The sequence below is a fragment of the Lathamus discolor genome, chromosome 9 (assembly GCF_037157495.1).
Source record: "Lathamus discolor isolate bLatDis1 chromosome 9, bLatDis1.hap1, whole genome shotgun sequence".
Classification (NCBI taxonomy): Eukaryota; Metazoa; Chordata; class Aves; order Psittaciformes; family Psittacidae; genus Lathamus; species Lathamus discolor.
In genome coordinates this window covers 17,807,134-17,827,865 of record NC_088892.1, presented here as the reverse complement: position 1 = coordinate 17,827,865, position 20,732 = coordinate 17,807,134, and the positions used below count along the sequence as shown (strand labels likewise).

The window sequence follows — 20,732 nt, the reverse complement described above, 5'->3', positions numbered from 1 at the left end:
ACTAGCAACTGCTGCAAGATTTATATTCTTGGAAGTGTCTACAGTAGATCATAGTCTTTAACCAGTGAGGATGATGCAGGGAAGAGAGAATGTGTGTTTAGACAAGATGAATTGTGTTTGTCTTTCCACTTAGTTTTCAAATATTTATGTGTATTCTTGTAAAATTGCATTAGGGAATTTGCATGTTATCCACATGCCACATCACATTAAAGATGATTTGACCTTAAACTATATTAAAACAAAAGTGTGACTGGCATTAGGAGTACTTTACATGTAATGCTTTCTACTCACAGATGCAATTAACTTTCAGTTATTTCCTAACTGCATTCTTGTGATCACCTTTGTACTTTACCATATTTCATTCCATTGTACAGATATAAAGTCTAACTGAGTTTCTGTGCCAGATGAGTTGTGGAATCAGCCTCATGCAGTTTTCTGTTTGGTAAGAACCAGTACTTGAGTTTTTAAAGAAAAGGCTGAGAAATTTTAAGTGGATAATAACTGGAGAATTTCTTCCTCAAATATGTTGCTGATTGATGTCATCCTGTATAATCATATACTTTATTTACAAATATTTTATTGGGGGGAAAAACATTCTTGGAAAATTCCATGCTACTGGAACTCCAGATATTTTTGGGTTTTCTTCTTCTATTGTGTTGTGGGTTTTAGTGTTACTGGGTTCTAGTAGTAAAAGCAATTCCAGTGATTAATTTTGTACAACATAAAACAAAGACCTCTTTTCGTATTTAAAATGCATTCCTTTTTAGGAATTGTTTCAGCAGTTTGTCCGTAAAGATAATTCAGATGTAGGGAGTAATGAGACTGGGGTGATAGTGTATATGGCAGTAGAAGTACAGGAGAGAGTCATGTTGAAAATCCAAGACCTTATATGCTTTGAGTAAGTTCAAAATGCTGTATGGTTTATTTAATTTGAAGGCTCCTGACACACATGCTGAAGGAACGCAGCCTGTAGGTCTCAGGCATGAAGGCCACCACTAGCACTGAATGGCAACTGCCTTTGATTCCTAGTTCTTCCAGGAGCTCCAGTTATTTTCCACACTGCCCATATGAGTGAGGGTCCAGCCCCAGAAGGGTTAGGAGGAGGGCAGCAAGCAAGTCTGCCCAATGTCCAATCCAAAAATATTCATGATGAAATGCAGTAGAGAAAATAACCCCAGTAAATATCTTCATTTCCTTCATTGTGGCTCTGTTGCTGCACTGAATACTAGACCAGCTGAGCCCACTCTTCAGCAATTCCTGATAATGGAAAAGAGGCTAAAAATGTCACTGCTTGTCCCCTCTGGTTTTTGTAGACTGAGACGTTAAAAAAAAACCCAAATCAAAGCTGCAGTATTTCTCATTTGTCCCAGCTGTATTTATTCATTAGTCAGAGCTACCACTGATTGTGGTACCAGCTCAGCCACTCATTCCCCAGGTTAGTGCGTGCCTCACACAGCTCTCAAGTAGCAACACTCATTTATCTCAAAGTGGTATAACTGATATTTAAAGGTCAATATTAGCTCAAATCATCTGTGGGTTTGAGTGCTTAAAAACAACGGCAGCAATGTACACAAAAAAGAAAATCTCTGGTCAGCTACTTTGAGTCTAAATGATTGCAGTTACCAAAAGTGAAAACTTGCCTTTTGGGAGCTGATATTTCTTTTTTTTTTTTTTTTTTTTTTTTTTATAGGCAGAAAGCATTGCCATGTGAGAAACATCCATAATCTGTTTTTATTAAACTCTGATTTTTTTTGTTGATAAACTTTCTTACGTTTGATCACAATTAATGTGTCAAAAATTTTCTAGATAGATGTTATTAATATGACGCACCTTAAGTTTATGAGAAACCAAAATGGCCAAGAAAAAAGTCTTCAATTAATAAAAAGTGTATAAATATAGTTAATAAAAAATGTGTAAATATTTTATTTAAAGTATCTCAAATACAGTAGGAGAGATCGTCAAAGGACAATATCATTTGAGTAAGTAAACATTATCATACATCATAAGCTCCAGCAAAGCTTTCATGAGTATATTCAGTGTAGGGTGTATGGCAAGATGGGGTATTCCCTGGCCTAGCCATCACAGTTCTGAAGGTGTAGACTTCTCTTTTCCATTATTTCTGTATATGGAACTATACATCTACATTTCAAGTCCTTTCCTTGCAAGTTCAGTCACAAAAAGACAAGATGTAAGTGTTATCTTCATCACATTTTTATCTCAATTAAATGATTTGGCTTTGCAGGTGGTAAGACAAGGCCTATAATGCAGCTTTAAATTCTTAAATCAATTCTCTCTACCAAGGAGAAAATCCAGTAGGTAGATGTGTTTGTGTGGCTGTTCTCCTCAGTGTACAGCTGTGCATGGTCTGGTGAGTTTCTGCTGCATGAAGCCTGCAACCTTTTGATCAATAGCTAATTAATAAAATATTTAGAGTGTTGACTGTTGTGTATAGTGGCTTTCCTGCAGAAATCACCAGGTTTTTAAACCCCTCCATTTGCAACCACACCACAGAAGTAGGTTGGCGTTCCTGGTACCAGTGAAACCATATGTGTCCAGGGTCGAACAGATTTAAATGTATCAGAAAGAAGACGGCTTCTGCTCCCTTTCCTTACTGGTGCAAGTATTCAGCTGCTACCAAAAGAAGGAATATTTTCTGAGCTCTTGTCTCTTTTTATAGAGTGATGGGAGATGATTTTTTCACAAAGCCCTTTTGTTATGCAATCTGTAAAAGAGATTTCATCAGTTTTCTTTGTGACATTTGAGTGTCTTCGTCATCTTTTCTGTATTCTACAGCTGAAGTCAATTAGAAACTTCCACTGACTTCACCCTATAACATGACAGGGTTTAGGACAAGAATTTCTTAAATTTAGACTAGAAAGGTGGGATTAAAGGTTTTTCAATCCCGTAACTTCCAGTAACTGCTTCAGACCTTTGAAATGTTAATTCAGTTCCTTCTTTTTTCAGTTTTCAGACCTTATTTATCACAGGTATCTAGAATAGGGCCTTCGCCGTATAAGCATGTCTCAGCGAGGCTGCGGAATTATCAGTGATTATGGTGTGTGTTCTGCTGGTTTGTATGTGTGTGTGTGTGTATATCTCTGACCTGACAAGCTCATCTGCAGGACCATGAGACTTCCCTTGGGACACAGGCTTTGGGGCTGTATGGGAGCTGGAGTTCTCCATGTTATGCTTGACATATCAACTTGAAATTACCTGTCAATTATCTGTTCAATGTGTTATTCTGATATTGATAAGTGCTGTTTTAATTTGTGTTGTCAAACTGCAACAGTCATAGGGAGTTCAGTAATGCTTGACTGTCTAAGTTGGGGTATAAGTCTGACGATACAACAAAGAAAAATGGTTCAGTTCCTGGTCTTGGATTCGGCTTTCCCTTTTCTTATGAATGCATGCCTGACTTTGCATGGCTTTAGGTGAAGAACTCCTTTACCAGATTAAGGGATAAAACATTATTCAATAGGACAGCTGCTCAGCTGCTGTGCATTAACATAGCTCTGTGGGAGTCGACAGACATATGAAGGATTAAGATCCACTCAGGGCCTGGCCTATCATCATTCTAAACATCATTTCTTACATAAGCCTTAAAAACCTTTCTTTGACATAATGCCAGGGAAAATACTAGGTAACAGCACGACTCTGGCCAAACTTGCTGCCCATTAAGAAAATATCTTACCCTAAGGAATGAACTTTATAAGCTTCTCCAAGCAGAATGATAAATAACACTGAGAAAGCTGACACTTTACCAGGGATGAGTGTTGTGGATACTTGTGTTTTATGCATTTAGCATTTCTCTGGCACAAGCAATTGGGTTTTCTTCCACTGAGTTTGATATTGGCAGGGTTGCAAACTGGTATCGTTAACATTACTGTGATGTAGTCTGATCCGCATAACAGAGAGGGTTAGTAGCCATGAGCATGTGGCAACTCAGACTACTTACACTCTTGAGAAGGCCTGTCCAGCCTCTCATCTTGCTATGTCCTGAAACTTCAGTTTGGACAGAACATGAGCTTTCTGGGCCTACGAGACTCAACATGCAGGTTTGAGTCTTTATTTTCCACATTCTTCCAGGTTTCAGAAAACCCCAAAAGGTAGACGGCACTCAGGCAGTGACAGGAACATCTCCCGTACGTACCATGGGGAACTAAATTCATGCAGATGGCTAGTGCCACTCCATTTTTCACATACAGTAAGTCAAACTGCTTACAGATAGCACAGTTGGTTACCAAATGCATCCATGTTATACTAAAGTGTAAGGTTATCTTTTTTCCTTTCTGTGTGAGCTTCTTATTTCAAACTACCTTGTAGATGTTTGTATATTTTTGAAATGCCATCAGGAATATCTGTCAGCTTTTGGTGATTTACAGAGATACAGAAAGGAGAAGCACATTGCAACACTCAAGTGTTACTTGCCATTTGGACAGGTTTAGTGCATGATAAAATGTAAGTTCTGGTGCTTCTGCCAAGAGTTCAAGAATAATTAATTAAAGATGTAACATAAATAATGGCCATTACCTATAATCTAATACTTGCATTATCCTCTATAAGGAAAAAGGCTAGGATGATTTGGGCTGGGGTAAGGTCAATTTTTATATTTCAGGCTTCAGTAATAACTGAAATTTTACATAAAAAGCCATGTTCTGGTGCATCCAGAGTCCAGCATCCTTCTTCTGTGTAACTACCTTGATATGAAGTACCTAGAAATTCACATTGCTTGCATCATTTCAAATGCCTTGGTTTCTAAGAGCTTGTATTGGGTTTTTGTGGCAAGGGTTTGGTAGTGGGAGGGCTACAGGGGTGGCTTCTGAAAAAAGCTTCCTCTGTGTCCAATAGTGGTAATGCCAGATGGCTTCCAGACGAGCCTGCCCTAAGCCAAGGCCGAGCCCATCAGTGACAGTGGTAGTGCCTCTGGGATAGTATGTTTTAGGGGATTGATATGGAGAAGGCATCTTCGCCAGAGAGAGAAGTGGAGATACGTGAGAAAGAGCCCTGCAGACATCCAGGTCAGTGGGAGAGGAGGAAAGGAAGTGCTCCAGGTGCCAGAGCAGAGATTGCTCTGCAGCCCATGGTATAGCCCTTGGTAAGGCAGACTGTGCCCCAGCAGCCATGGAGGACCATGGTTGAGCAGATATCCATGTGCAGTCCATGGAGGATCCCACACCGGAGAAGGGGGATGCCTGAATGAGGCTGTGACCCTGTGGGAAGCGATGCTGGAACAGGCTCCTGGCAGGACCTATAGCCCCATGGAGAGAGGAGCCCACATTAGAGCAGATCTGCTGGCAGGACTTGTGACTCTGTGGGGTACCCACACTGGAGCAGTCTGCTGAACCGACCACAACCTCTGTTCCCCGTCCTGTGCTGCTGGGGGGAGGAGTTAGAGAATTTAGGAGTAAAGTCTGGAAAGAAGGGAGGGGAGAGGGGAAGGTGTTTTAAGAATTAGTTGATAATTCCCATTATCCTACTCTGAAGTGATTAGTATCAAGTTAAACCAATTTCTCCAGGTTGAATCTGTTTCGCCTGTGACAGTAATTGGTGAGTGGTCTCTCCCTACCCTTGACCCAAGGGCCTTTCATTCTGTTTTCTCTGTTTTATCCCTGTCCCACTGAGGATAGGTAGTGATGGAGCTGCTGTGGTGGGCACCTGGCTTCCAGCCAGGGCCAACCCACTGCAGAGCTCTATTTTAAAAATGGAAGAGGGTAAAACATGAGCTAATGATGACCCTGATCCCTTGAGATGGTCTATTCAGTCTAAGCAATGCCTAATATTTTGCAGTTAAACGGGGCTGCTATGAAGTGAAAAAATACGTAAAGACAACAGAGTATTTCCCTCTGCATGTGTGTATATATCTTTTATTTGCTTTTTTAATCCAAGTTTATATTTGTTTAAATCTTCTTGCCTAAACCATTTATCTCTCTCTGTGCTTATAAAGCACTGAACCCATTTTAAATATTACCAGGGTATAAGGAGTGACCTCTATTTTATGTGGGAGTAAAATCCTGTGCATAATCCAAGTCAAAGAAGAATGTTCCCTGAATGGCATGCTTTTTCCCTTCTTCCTACTTTTAAATTGTAGTAGATCAATTCCTGTTTTATCTCTGCAGCAGGGGAAGTAAGTGAAGGGAGCAGTTCCCTTTCTTGTGTCGGTTTTCCTCAGTTTATTTGGGTTTGGTCTCTAATATGTAATTTGTTCTCTCTGATGTAATTGATGATTACAGTGTCTGCCTCCCTTGCTTTGTTAGAGGATCAGAGTTCTCTACTTCAAAAAGACACACGTGAGAATCAGGTGCTGTTATATTCACTATTTAGTAAAAATAGGTCCTGTTAATAAAGGAATAACTTTATTCTTCTGACTTCAGCAGTTTGGAAATTAACTTGCATTTGGCATGACCAGAGGGCAGTATGTGGGCTTCAGATTTCAGTAATGTCATAGATTTGAATTGCACTGTAGAAATATGATAATAATTATTAATCAGGATACCACTAAAAATTATTTGGTTATATAAAATTACTCTTCTGTAATATAAAAGGTAGGCCCTGTTTTGTTCATTTGTTGATTATTGTATTTTCATTTGCATGTATGAAAGGAGAGGCATAGGTAAAGCTGGGTGAAAATGTCTTTGATCATTGGCCTTTTTGCTTTGCAATTACATAATGAAAAAGTGGTTATTTTTGTTTTTAAAGTGCTCGCTAAACACAACCAAATGGACCTGACAGGGATTTGTGTAATTTTTCTATTACACATAAACAGGGGTTTGGCATCTAACGTGTTTTGAGGTCGGATGCAATTTACACTCATCTGGTATAAATCTGCCTCGCTCTCTTTGTAACAGGTACTTGCATAGAAGACTCTTGCATCACCTCAAATCACAAGACTAATTTAAATAACTGGGGTAGAAATTGGAGAGCTGATAGCAGGGGGTTTCATAGATGTATTGGAAGTGTAGATTTTGTTTTACTGCAGAAGAGGCCAAGAAACCTCCCCTGTATTTAAGAAACCCAGCATATGAACATTGCTACTATTAGATCAGTGGAAGTTGGTAATAAGTCACCAGTTAGGTAAGTAGATGGATGGCTCTCCAGTGTTAGCTAATGAGCACATTTTCAAGAAAGGGAAGATGCCTTCTAATTTTTGTGTCCATGGTGGAAAATAAGCCTTAGCACATCTGGGATGCCTTTTCTTAGGTCCCTATTTAAAACAAAAGGAAGCTTTTATATTATGTGCTGAGAAGTCCCAGCATCAAAGATTCTTCATAGGTTTTTCTTTCACATATTTTAGAGACAAAAGCTAGTGCAGATAATAATGTGATAATTCTTGAAACTAAAGCAGATGATCCCAGGATGATCTGCAACAATGTCAGCTTCTGAGGTTTAGAGATTTGCTTCTGGTTTGCTCTGGCTGTACAGCTTAAGTAAGTTGTAACAAGAGAAGCCTTCAGAAGGTTTTCTTTAGGGGAGGATCAGTGTATGCTGAAATAACGTGGTGATTAGTGTGGAGGAGGAGTCTGTGAGGGGAGCTGGGCTCGATCTGAACTGGGTTCTGTTCGGTCTAATTTTAGATACTTAATTAAAGTCTCCTGAATTTAAAGCTGAAGTCTTAAAGATAAACACGTCAAAAAATGAGAGGGTCTTTTGTTTCTCCAAGAGATACTTCTGTGAACTGTTTTGACTGTAAAGAAACAACAATTTGGTAAAATTGTATTTAGCATAAACTGGATAGGGCTATTGGCTGGCTGTTTTTTCCCTGAGAACCACAGATCATTTCATATGCTTACTGATTGACCGGGCTTTCCTTGCACTTCTAGTAATTGTGTGATTACCATTTGGAATCAGGACCTAGATAAATGGTATTTGGTACTCTGTCTTGGTTAATGGCTATTAGGAAACTTTAATAAAGTGTCAAGATTTTAGGCCTTTACTGCTCAAAGTATATATTTGTGTGATTCCTTCAGATGTGAATTCACTGTGGTCACAGTTATGTGTGCAAACTGATACCATTTTCTGACTTCTTAAACATTAATTAGAAGCCTGACTTGGCACAGGCCAGACCTTTAGTGTATATTTGGATGTGTTTTGTCCACAATTGGATAAATAAGATCTATTTGCAAGTATTGTCTGATGTTATAAAATACAGTGTAGGCTTCGAAAGAACTTACAACCCACGTTTTGCTTTATATGTGCAGTTCCCATCAGTAGCAGTTTAAAATATTGTGGCTTTTCATAGCAGAAATCAGTTCATGATTTCTTAAGATCATCTAGAGCTTAATTTGACAACGAAAATTCTGTATTTGGGTGAAGGACATTAACATGATATAAATTTTTGGTATATAGTCTCAGAAATGGAATAGAAGACACAGTCCTCTGATAAGAAACTCTGCACATGGTACAGTAATAAGTCAAAAGCCCAGTGGATAGGATCTAGTAGATAAAGTTTCTTCCTACCTGCCATTTCTAACATTTTTTTCATTGATCACTGATGGTGTCATTTAAAGTCACTTAAAAATCTGTTACTACTAGCAGGTATATCATTTATCAGACTAGAAAGCATATGTAAAGACAGCTTTATTAGCTGCTGTTCTGTCTTAACACCTCAGCATTGGTTCTGCCTTATACTTTTCATTAATCAAACCCTCTGATACTTGTGTCGTTTTCAGTGGAAGGTGGCAGATGAATGTCCATCGAGGAACTTGATTCTGGTTTGGTTCCATGTGTTCAGTGATAAGACAGAGGATGTTCCATGAAGAAAGATTACACATACCCATCCTAGTTATGCAAAAGGAAGTCCTTATCTGACTAGCAAAAAAATCACTGTAGTTACAGCGGTTTCAAAGGGAAAACTCACCACCTCAGTTTTGCAACAGCTATTGGTGAGTTCGCTTCTTCCTGGAAAAGTGTCCTGCATAAGAAGTTAGGCATCTTGTTCATATTAATTTGAGCAGAGAAAGGGATTAAAGAAGATTAGGACAAAAATACAGTTGCCTAGTAAAGAGATTCTTTCTGTGTTTCCACCATATCACAAAGAGGCAGTGATTAATCTGCTTTTACTGCTTTTCCCAGATGTCCAGTACATGCTGTGGGGTTTTGCATTCAAGAATGTGAGGAGTTCCTAATGAGTTTATAGCTCTTGGCAAACAAAGGAAAAATGTTTCTACGAGCCAGGAACATCTATCATTTACAGTCTACCAGAAAACAGTGGAATTGCCCCATCCCATTTGCAGTGCTAATTTACTGTAGTTTCCTAGAGAGAAGAGCTATCATTAGATGACATACAGTTTCTGCAATTAGCTGGTTAAGCAGCATTTCTTTTTTGAGGTAGCATAAAAATGACATGTTCAAGCACAGCGCATTAGATTTTCTTCTAAGTGGCTACTCCAGGGAACACTATTTGTCCTAGAACATAAAGGTCATTGCTAATTGAAGAATGTCAATAACGGCCAGAGCCACTACAAAAATTCATATAAATCTGTTAGACCGTTTTATATGTTCTTTCTTCAGTAATATCACAGGAGGTGATAGTCCCATAAGTCACATTTTGTAAGTAGGAAAGTGCTCGACCTGTCCTTCAAATACTGGCCTTGTTGAAAGAAACGTATTAAATTACTACATTTGTCCTGGAGCTTATTTCTTTTTAATCAGTATTTTTAATGGCTAGTCAGGTGGCCACCAAAAAACTATCACAATGCACTTATTTGTGATCAGGGGAACAGTACAATTGAACAATACGTAATTTGATACATATAAACTTTATCTTCTAACCTGCAGTGTCTATAACTACTCATTGAGTAAATGGGTATGATGGGAAGAATGGAAGAGTCAAGGATGTAAAAGAATGAGAGTTCCTTGAAGGATGTAAAAGAATGAGGGTTTCTTCCTTGTATGCAGTGGAAAGACATAACAGTTGTCTTGAATCCGAAGAAGGATAAAGCATCAGGGACGTGGAAGCCCAGGAGACAGGATCTATTTGAATTCTCCCAAGTGTGTTTTCCATGTGCAAAAAAATGAAGGAGACAAATGGGTTTTGTCACCCCTACTCCTCCTGCTGCAAGCATCCTGAGTGTAGTGTGGCAGCATCTGTCAAGTTCATTGTTGGAATCTGGCATTTAAAATACATCCATGATTGTAGGAGCATTAGAATGCACATTTCTAGTTTTAAAGCTTTAGTGAAATTTTAAAAACTAAGGAGAAAATTTCAGAGTTCCTCTACATAAAAATTTAACCGAGACTATAATACTTGTCTATAATATATATGTACTATATAATGTTCAGTTTTAAATGCGGCAGTTAATTGCAATAGTCAGATTGCTGTTACATGGCTTGCTTCTACAAACTGGTTTTCATTCATGTTTCCTGGAGCTGAAGAACTCATTTCTTCACTCTTTTAAAAAATAAGACATAAAATAATTTTCCGGGATCAGAGCAGGATAGAACAGGATTTGGTGACCTGTGAGACTGTACGTTTCACTGAAGAACGTAGAAGTGGAGAACAGACTAAAAGCAGCTAAGAGGTGTTTTTCTTCAAGTCATGTAGAGATGTTTTGGTTTGGTACTGAAAGTCAAATGCAGAGACTTTTTGTTTTTGTTTTACTGTGTTTGTTTTACTTTCCGCTTACTGATTTGAATGTGTCCACTCATTGCTGTGTCACACCGTACTACATGTGCAGATTCGTATCTGTCAGTGCTATGTGTTGATGCGTGATGCGTCTTCTGCTTATAGATGTTATTTGTTAATTGGCTTCAAAAATACAATACTGTCTTTATGCAATTTCTTCTTAATTTTGCTTTTCAAAAAATTGCATGAATATATTGATAGACTTTTTTATTCTTTATAGGTGGGCTGTATAGATTCAGAAGCATTCAGACACAAGCTGCTGGTACAGTTTGCGTTTCTTTTCAAGAAGCTGTTCACCAAATTGAAGTAGGAAATGTTTTTAAGTGCTGTGGAGATTTGGCTCTTCTGACTACTAGCTGTGATATTACTCTCCTAAAGTACCTTGGGAATGACATGATCCTGTTTGTCACACCAGGAGGCATTTGTGATGGAGCACTGCTAATTAATTTGATTGTGGCTTTCTGTGGTATTAAAGCACAGCATAGCAGAGGTGCAGATGGATTAGTGTGGGATTCAAATGCTTTGCTGCTTTTTTTTTCTCTTTTCCTCCTCAAACCCAGGTGTCGCTTCAGGTTTAGAGCAGCCACTGGTTTGATCCTTAAATGTACAATTCATCCAAGAGCACTTGTCCTGTTAATAAATTAACTGATGGGCGTAGAGTTTACTGATGGTATTAGAAGTCCGCACAACATGACACAGCACATGATAGAGCTGATGTAAATTGATACCTCCACAATGGAAATAGTAACTCAAGAGAGAAGGAAATTATTGTCCTCCTGCTGAAAGTGAGCAAAGGAAAATGTAATTAGCTTGTATTACACTGTTTGGAAAGCAGTTTTTGAATGTTCCACAATGCAAGGATGTAAAGATATGTCAGTGTGGTGCCAAGCAGAAAGAACTGAGCTAGCTCTGAACAAGGCAGTGCCTCTACCTGCAGCAATACATGCTTAAGAATCAAAGCGGAATGCTACTGTGGCATTGTGAGGTGTTTAACAGCTCAGAAATAGCTCAGATACCTCTTTTCCGAGCTATGCTTCGGAGGCTATGTAGGATTTGATGTTCAAGCATTCACAAAATTTTTCAGCAATACATGTCCATATACCTGTTTTGTATCAGAAGGTGTTACGGTTGTGAGAACAAAACAGACGTGTTTGTACAACTAAGTTTATTCTGGAATTCCTAGGACAAAAATTTGTATAAATGGCCTGTAGCACCCACATGGCATTTTCCTGGCACTTGTGCATGTGGTGTACTTTCTGCAGGAGTGAAAGTCACTCAAATAGCTCCTAAGAAATGTTAAACTCCCTCCATATGCACAAATACCCAGTATGCTTGGTAGATGTGTTCACCACCTGCCTCTTTGGTCAGTGCCATGAATTTGGGTTCATGCCAGTTCAGACATTTACACCAGGCTCTGCTTCTGATACTGCAACACCTTGTTAGAGATTTCTGTGCCCATCAGGTGCAGTAATAAAATAAGTTGCATTAAAGGAATTCTACAATTTATCTGTACACTGGCAGTAAATACATCCAGGTTTTGTGTAGATAGTAACAGCTTGGGTATGTGCAGAGGGATCCATCAGCATGTCAGATATTCAGAAACCTGTGGTAACAGTGGAAATCGTGTACTTGTGGTAGCTTTATTTAGCCTAGTAATTCAAATTCCAATAGTAAGCATTTAAGTAGCGTATTTTCATTCAGGTGTGCTGTAAGATTTCACAGGTAATTAACCTCTATTAACCAAAATGCTTAGATGCAAGTCAGACCTTTTCTGTAAGAAATAAAGTTTGGGTTTGTTCTTTTTTTTTAATCCAACTGTATTTTTAAGACTTCTGGAAAGATGACTCTGTAATAACTCCATTCTGCCCATGTGAAATGGAATAACAGAATTTTAAGGCAGGACTGAAAATAATCATATATGTATGAATGTTGGGAGTGTTCAAATAATCAGCCATTATATTAGGCACTGGATAAGGCAAGAGAAGTATTGCATCAAAAGTTCAGAATCTGTTGGCACATTGTAAATAGGTTGGAGACAATGGCAGAAATATGAAAATACTTTGGTTGTATAAGTTGCAAGTAGAAGTGTTACAAAGAAAACAAACAAAAAGCAGTCACCAGACAGAAAGCCAACACCCCGAAACACCCAAAGCAGCAGACATGGGAGAATCCTAACAGCAAGAGAATTAGAGCTGCAAGAATTCAGTTGTCTTCAGTTTTACTGCTCCCAGAAGTACTCGGTTTTGAAGGTCTCTATCAGTAGGTATTTGTCAAAAGTCAGCACAAGAAAGCCTTTTTGGGGTTTTTTTTTTTTTTTTTTTACCGCTTAGTTTTGACTCTGAAATGCTACAGACAGAGATAATCAAAGGTACCAAAAATGACGAAAGAAGAGATTCATTGTAAGAGTTCTTGTCTTTCTCTTAGGGCTTGAGTGGTAGTGAAGCTATCACACAAAGAACGCTGTGCTGGACCAGTTCATTTTGGCAGCTACATCTGGAATGATTCCAGAGCAGCTCATCTTTTATTCAAAGAAAATTTGAAAAGGGATTTCACTTGGCATAGTGTCTCATCTATAGAACAATGAAAGCAAAAAAGTAAATAAAAACAACTGCAACAATAAAGGCATGTCAAAACACTAAGCCACACTGAAAAAAACCTTGCTTAAAATTGGCAAACAGAACGGGAGATGAAATAATAGAAAAAATAATGAAAAAACAAAGGAATAAGTGAAATAAAAGCAAGTAGGAAATTACATGTCAGAATAAGAAGCGCAATTGAAAGAGGAAACAGAAGAAGCCATGTGGAGAGAGCAAATAAAGCAGAACAATATTGAAAATCAATTTAAAGGTGAAAAATATATGATTTGGGGGGCTTGTTTCCCTTGAAATAATGTAAAACATTAAATTACGTATTGCTTGAGGTCCAAACTGAAATGGTTTAGCTTTATTCACTAATATATGGATTATTTTTGCATAGACAGGGAAATATGGAGATAATTTGAACACTTAATAACTAATTGCAGTTAGTTGAAATTCTTAAAATATCCAGTTAAGTCTTAGCTGATTTTAACAAAGTTTTTATGCCTTCGAAATAATGGAAATGAAACATTAAAACCAGAGATGCACATTAGCACTTATCCTCTTAATGCAAACTGTTAGTCTGTTTCATGTTGGTTATTAACATATTGTAAATGAGACAAGAATGAATGAATGAATGAACAAATGAGCAACATACTAAGATGCACCTGAGCATCATAAACATGAAATCTTACTGTCCCAATTCCAGACTTTTAACCTGTCTTTTGCTACTTAATTGCACCCTGTAGTTCCTCTCTTTCAATGATGTTAGACTTTGCTAGCTGCTATTAGTAAATGTAGCTTTGCGTGGACTAGGAACACTTTTAGTTTGGTGCCAAGAGGAATATTGGCCATGGGAGCATGAAACTAAGCACGGGTAATTTAGCTTGCATCTAGGTGGATTTTGCAGCTTACTCGAAGCTCCTAGTATCCTGGCCAGGCGCTGGGTAAGTGGCACACAGTACAGCGCTGCTGAACTGGCACTGTTTGCTCAAGAACTGAACCTGTAGCTGGGTGCTAAAAGCAAGACTTGGGAAATTGTGGTGACTGTGAAGCAGAGAGGTAACAAAGTCTGTTATCATGGGTTTTCAATGCTTTGCTGTTCTAACCTAAGAATTCTAAAGTAGTGCATGCCAGTTGACTAAAATGGTGTGCTCCAGTGCCAACTCACTTGGAAGAGGCTGTTCCTTGTCTGTGCAAGCACCTGCTCTTGTATGGGTCCAATAGAGATAAGCTCCGTATCAGATGTCTAGGCTCATTTAGACTTGCAGGGAAAGCCTTGTTAGAAAAGATTACCCAAATCATAGAAACTTATCCTGGAATAGTAGAAGTGCAGGATGGGAAAACACTTGCTTAGGGCTTGCAACTGAAGCATTATCTTTTATAAAAATCATCAGCAACAGAAGTGGTGAAAACTTTGAGACTGGGTCTAAGAAATTTGAGTGAACTGGGCAGCTGATTTGAGGGAAGAAAAGTAAGTTTCTACTGGCGACTGAAGTTACCTTATTTTAAAAGCAGAACATGGGAAGAGAGAGAAGTGGATTATGCTTTTTTGTATCATTTCTTATGTGCTTCACTGCAGATGTTTTCACAGTCGAGGGATATGTTACAGCCCACGCTTCTGTTACCTTTTTGTAAATCATGCTGGAAATTATGCTGCCATTTATAGTTAGGAACTTGAACATTCTTGATATTTCAAGTGGGTTTATAACTTCAGTAGGTCATTGTAACTGAGCTGAGAATGTAAATACAGCTGAATTGGCCTTTTCATATACATTAGAAATACTTGTACAGTTCTGCAGATGCTGTTGTCTCTTAAATTCAGCTTATACCCTTTCCACCAAAATCTATGGGAGTTGTGCCTCTGTATGTAAGATACCTGAGATAGGCTGGAAGTCTGTTTGGTATTGCATTGAGTTTGCTTTTTGAGGACCAGCAAGGAATGATCCTACTCACAGCCTCCTGAACGCTGCATACAGTTTCTCTGATAGTCAAAGCAAGGAGCTCTTCATGTTCCACTTCTTAGAGAATGATTTGGTTTTTCACTATCAGAGTAAGATAACTCAAGTTTTAGAACAGGCTAAAGTTTTATTGTCATAATCCAAATTGGTTTACTTCTCTTGAAGATATATTATAGCTTGACAGTATTCTTTCCTAACTTTGGTTTCTGTCCCCATGGTGAAGTTCAAATTCTAATTACCTTTCAGCTGTAGGTGAAGCTGCCAGCTTCCTATTATTCTGGATCAAACACTTGTCACAGGCAGTCAGAACGATGCTGTGCTTTCCTTGAGGTGGAAGAGAAGCTCTCATTTGATGATATCATGAGTTCAACGTGAGTTCCCATCACACCCAGAGCCATCCATTTCTGTGCCATGCTGCAACAGAGTGCTCCTTCAGTTATACTAATACAGCTCTATATGGAGTCACATTGTGAACTGGATCAGCAAAATCAGCTAGGTTAAACCAAAGCAAATAAAACCCCTGCGAAATAGGTGTAAGGGGAGCACTTATAATTTGTGTTGCTTTGAAGTCTTGGGTATTTCATGTTTAGCTTGGGCATACTAGTTCTTTGAGCTCTGGAATAGAATCCATCATCATTCCTTCTGACAACATATTGTTAAAATCTTAGGACCCATGTCTTCATCTGGTGTCCCAGACGTGCACTCCTATGCTTCCTTTAGCAGCTGCATAGTGCAGCTTCTCTCCCCCACATAAATGTCTCACTGTTGTATTCTAAATCCTACTACTGCTGAAATGATCAACTGTTTCTACTGTTAAGAATGTTTAGTCATATGGTTGATGGAGAGTTTGGTATTAAAAGCAGTTAATATATATTACATTTCTGACCACTTAACACTATGTGGAAAAAGTAATGGGGGGTGTGTGTGTGTGTGTGTGTATATATATATATTTATATGTAAAATAAAAAAATGGACCCACCTTCAAGTTGTGTTTCTGTTTCGTAGCACTGTAGAGCATATTTTGAATCAGAAGAGCTCAAATATCACATATGAAGCCATTTTCCATTTAAAAATTATTATCAGAGTTTGGAGGAACCCATAAGACTCATTCACAGTTCAGTTGTCTTGCCAGAGAGTCTCCTTTTTCATACTAAACCTATTTTCCAAATGCTGACAGTCATAAATAACTCTCATCCAAAGGTGGTCACTAAGGTATAAGTCTTAAACTTTTGGACAGAAACATATGAAGGATTTATGAAGTCAGATAGAAATACATGAGAGACTTGCAGTCTGTCAAATCACCTGAGATCTGCAGGTTGGACTCTGCTGAATTACTCCCTTATGAGGAGAGGCTGAGGGAGCTGGGTCTCTTTAGCTTGGAGAAGAGGAGACTGAGGGGTGACCTCATCAATGTTTACAAATATGTAAAGGGTAGGTGTCAGGATGATGGAGCTAGGCTTTTTTCAGTGATATCCAGTGATAGGACAAGGGGCAATGGGTGTAAACTGGAACATAGGAAGTTCCACGTTAACATCAGGAAGAACTTCTTTACTGTAAGAGTGACAGAGCACTGGAACAGGTTGCCCAGGGGGGTTGTGGAGTCTCCTATGTTGGAGATATTCAAGGCCCGCCTGGACAAGTTCCTGTGTGATGTACTGTAGGTTACCCTGCTCTTGCAGGGGGGTTGGACTAGATGATCTTTTGAGGTCCCTTCCAACCCTTGGGATTCTGTGATTCTGTGAATTAAAAGTCAAATTCAGAAAGCTGCTGAAACTATATTCTGGTCTCTTTGATGCCTTCCTGCTATTCAAATTAGACTAATGGTTTGTCTTAAATTCTGCTGAATGTTCAATATAGGCATTTACAGGCTGCACAGACAATGTGAACAAGAAACAACTTCATTAATAATTACATAAAAAATTATTCCCATGTAAGCAGATTCTGCCCTGTCCACACTCATTCCGGTTATTTGGAACAATGTAGTGCTCAACTTGCTAAACAAAAATAGCTGCTTATTATGGTGGGAACAAGATGCAGATTGCATTAGGATGGCATTTCATCTTATCTGTTAGAGCTTCTGGGATTATTCTTTCTTTCTCTTATTTCAAAAGGAATTCATTATGCTGTGATGTACAGCAAGGAGTACATCTCCCTTTATAAAATTATTAAGCTGCTTTACAAATACAATTGCCTTCTTTTGCTGTTGTTTATAAGTGAGAAGAAAAACTGAATGCTAAATAGAATTATTATTAAGTATGTGCTTATTCTCCAGGAGTGTATTTTCCATTTTCTTACGAAGTACTGATGTGCTCTAGTGTGTATTAGTAATCACATATTTTATTTATCTAGGAGTAGGAGAAGCCCCAATTGGGACTGGGAGTCCTACTGTGTGACTGCTGCACACACATGTAGTAGTAATAAATGAATGAAAGAGATCCTGCTTCAATCTGTACAGAAGGTTACTGCCAGCACAGCTAAATACCTTCTTTTTGCAGGCCTTGTGGATCAACATCTTCATTCAGATTTTGTTAACAACATTGTTTCACTGTCACAAAGCTGATGTGAAGCAATTGCTGCATCCAGTTAAATCACAATAACTAAATGACAATGGATTTTGTTAAAAAATAAATAAATAAAGTGGGAGAATTCCTGGCAGTTTTCAGCCTGCTTTATAGGTGACTGTTGTGTTAATTCTTGATTGTGTTATAATCCAGGAGAGCTTAATTTATTGGGTAGTATCTGAAGAGATCCAAAAGGGAAGTTCAGTAATTGCTTTCTTTCTGATGAAGTTTTCATATGTGGGACTCTACTAGGTTGCACAGTTTAGTTATTAGCTCACTTGTTTTCATTCATCGTATCCAAACGGGACAGCAGTGTACAACTTAATGCCCGGGATGTGAAAGAAAGCTTCCTGAGGCTGAATCTGGGGCAGTCTGAGATGATATTGATAGCTGCACAGCATCAGCAGGGTTAAATGGTTAAATTGTTTTTCCTTCAGAATAGAGGAGTAATTATGAAAATATTGGGTAACTGATGGAAAAGTCTGAATAAATAATGAAAAAATTGGGGACCAGTAATTATCAAAAAACCTTTAAAGTTTTCAGTCTGAAAACTCTGGAATACTTGACAGGCTGTGTATCAAGGTTAAAATAATGGAGTGCAGTTGCTCATTCCTGTCTTCTGTTCAGTGTTTCATTTTGGCTGTCGGTAAGAAAGACAGTAACAATACCTTGGATGCATTTCAGAAAAAAATTCCATTTACTAAATTCTTCATTTTGTACAGTCTGTATGATGGGTACATGCCTATCACACTGCTGACAGGCAACAGATGCTACATTTTAATTCAGTATTAAGAGATGAGATTGAGGTGGTTCAAACTACATGATATTCTGATGACCTTTGTTAAAAAAACAAACAAATAAAAACCCCCAGAGGTCAAAAAGGAAACTTCAAATGTTGGTAACATCTGAAGTTAACCAACTATTTCAATTAAGGATTATTTTTTTTGTTCTATAACGAGTGTACAGTAATAGCAATAAATACGTGCAGTCTGTATTAGTAACGTGTAAAGAGTAAATACATCATCAGGTTCAGAAATGTGCTTCATTAATCTTAACAAACTTAAAAGTGATGAAGGATAAAATCTGTCACACCTCTGTAAGATTAATTCTAACTGCATGTGAATATTATTGACAGCTGCACTTGAGCACAAAGTCCTCTCTGCAGGAAACAGAAACATCAAGGACAATACCTATATAATTTTTATATGCTGTTTTGTCAATGTGTCTGACCTGTAATCAAAGGCCTTTCCAGTAACAAAAGTGTGGTTAGTTTCTAGCCTCATTAATCCTCAGGCAACCAAAGGAGATGTCCAGTGTGGTTTTGAACGGATTTTTTCTGATACTGGTTTTTGTTCCTTCAGAGCTAGACCGAATTCAGTCTACTCACCTGCCCAGTTAAGTGATTTGCTGCTAGATGGCAGTGATTTTAAAGGAGTGTTACACGGAGAAGTATTTGCCATTGGAGTCTAGGAGAAGAAATCCTTACACCTTTTCAATATCCTATATTCTCCATAGCATTTAAAAAAAAAAAAGTAGAATTATAATTGAGTTTAACATAGGCACATCATTGCTTTGTTGGAACGTTGTTGTCTGTGTCAAAGAAGAGTTGGTACCACCTGGGTCTTGATTTGCCCTGCAGAAATTATTTGCTTGTATTGACATGTTCATTCAGTATTTTATGTATTTTATGTCATTTTTTACAACATTCACTTTCTTTTTTTGTTTTGTTTGGTTTTGTTGGGTATGTTTGGCACAAACAAAGACAAATATTGGCTAGTGAAGTTGAAGTGTATTTTAACAAAGGAATTTCTCTGGGTTAGGCACTAAGTTGTTACCAACAGCTGTTAATTTCTTATGCAGTAAGTATGTTCTGTGTTATTTCCTGCTGATACAGTTCTTTGTTCCTTCATTAGACAGATAAGTTGCAGTACGAGATAGATGGCTATCCTGCAATAACGAAATCACACCTATGCATGCAGATGTATATTACAGACCTGACGTACGTATTTTTTTCCATACGCTATTATAATCTGAGGGAATTCTTCTGGTAGCTCTGCTATTATATTTTTTGTTTTGTCACTGAAAAATAGTAGGAATAAAATAAGTTGTAAATTCTCATTGAACATTGTATTGTGCAGCAGTTAGCGTTTTCCAGTATTAAAATGACTTCAGCTGACTATGCTAGGCTTTTAGCAGAATAGTGGTCTATATGGTGTGTATTTCTGAGTAATAATATTTACAGTCAATGATATTTTAGCTGTGAAGTTACTGAAATACTAGTTTGACTGTAAAAACAGAAGTTGCACTATGACTTGGAAAGACATGATTGTCTTTTAATCCTATACCATTGATTACATGACGAATTATGTAAGATTATAGCTGAGTTTCTGACCAAAGCATATGAAAGTATTACCACAATGATCTGTTAAGGATTAGATTTTTTAGATCTGATAAGAAAAAGAAAAACCAAAGTGAAGGCCATCTGCTCCTACAAAATGAATAGAGAGCTGTTGTCTCGGGAGAGTTCAAGTTTATTTCAGTTCAGGAAGGAGGGGATCTGGAATCTATCATTACAGCCCGGTTTGTACAATTTTCTTGAGAAGGAATTTGAATAGGATGTGTACAATTACCAGATTTGTGAAAAGGGCGATAGAGACTCTTTAAGGCAGTAGTGTTAGTGCGTAGGAATATCTGAACTATCTTTGGAGGAAGGGCATTGCAATGCTGAAATCAGGCCCCAGAAATTGTTTCTGTGTAACCATGAGGGGTGCATCACCTTTCTGTGCATTCCCAAATGCAATTTTCCTGCCACTTCTATATTTCTCAATAGAACAGAAACCTGTTAGAGTGCCTTTTCAAGCATGTTTGTTACCCTGCATTTTATGGAATCATAGAATGATACGAAATGCAGGGTAACAAACATGTTTGAATATTTGAATATTCCATTATGAGTTCTTGCTTTTTGGAAGTTAGGCAGTTACCAAGTTTTGTGGAGGAATGGATTTATAGTTGT

At 38.1% G+C, this 20,732-nt stretch overlaps 1 long non-coding RNA gene across 2 annotated transcripts in view; it reads left to right on the top strand.

Moving 5' to 3' along the window:
• Positions 1 to 20,732, top strand: part of LOC136019335 (uncharacterized) — a 265,515-nt gene that overhangs the window by 161,798 nt on the left and 82,985 nt on the right. The window contains exon 3 of one of the 2 annotated variants that reach the window (XR_010614824.1): positions 10,842 to 11,465. The exons of the other annotated variant lie outside the window; for it this stretch is intronic. This is a non-coding gene — a long non-coding RNA (uncharacterized LOC136019335). Of the gene's footprint in view, positions 1 to 10,841; positions 11,466 to 20,732 lie in introns of those variants that run through there. 2 annotated transcript variants of the gene reach the window in all.